Source organism: Trachemys scripta, chromosome 17 (genome assembly GCF_013100865.1).
Source record: "Trachemys scripta elegans isolate TJP31775 chromosome 17, CAS_Tse_1.0, whole genome shotgun sequence".
Classification (NCBI taxonomy): Eukaryota; Metazoa; Chordata; order Testudines; family Emydidae; genus Trachemys; species Trachemys scripta.
Window position 1 is genome coordinate 20,554,053 of NC_048314.1, and position 789 is coordinate 20,554,841.

Below are 789 nucleotides of genomic sequence, written 5' to 3' on the forward strand. Positions count from 1 at the left end.
CTGTTAGTCTTTAAGGTGCCACCAGACTCCTTGTTGTTTTTCCTTGTAAGCGGTGCCATTCCAGTTCTTACAAATGGGAATTTACAAAACATGAACACCGCTTGTACGTTTCAAACGGTTCTGTTCCTGTAACAACTGCGCCAGGCTTGGAGAGGATGCAGTGCGCTGTGGGGGGGCCCAGCAGGTGGTGCCGACGAGCTTCCCAGGCGCTGTCCCCCAACGGGAAGAGAGCCCGGGAAAAGGGAGGCGAGCCTGGCTGGGCTGCGCTTTGCTCGCTCGATCGGTCCAGGGTGCAGCCCGAAACGCTGCAGCTCTGGGCGGCCATTCATTAACCCTCGTCTGCTGTGGAGGGAACCAACTGTGCTCTGCCCAGGGGAAACGGAGGGGCAGCCCCGGAATCGGATAGCGAGAAACGGGGGGCAATAGAACTAGCACCCCCGCTGGCGCCAGCACTGCCCCCACTTCCCTTGCTGCTACGCCCCCTCTGTCCCCCCAATTCTTACCCTCCCCTCGTTATTGCCCCCATTCCCCTCGCTCTTACCCACTCCCCTCCCCATTGCCCCCAGCCCCCTCGTTATTGCCCCCATTCCCTTCGCTCTTACCCCCTCCCCTCCCCATTGCCCCCAGCCCCCTCGTTATTGCCCCCATTCCCTTCGCTCTTACCCCCTCCCCTCCCCATTGCCCCCATTCCCTTCGCTCTTACCCCCTCCCCTCCCCATTGCCCCCCAGCCCCCTCGTTATTGCCCCCACTCCCCTCGCTCTTACCCACTCCCCTCTCCATTGCCCCCC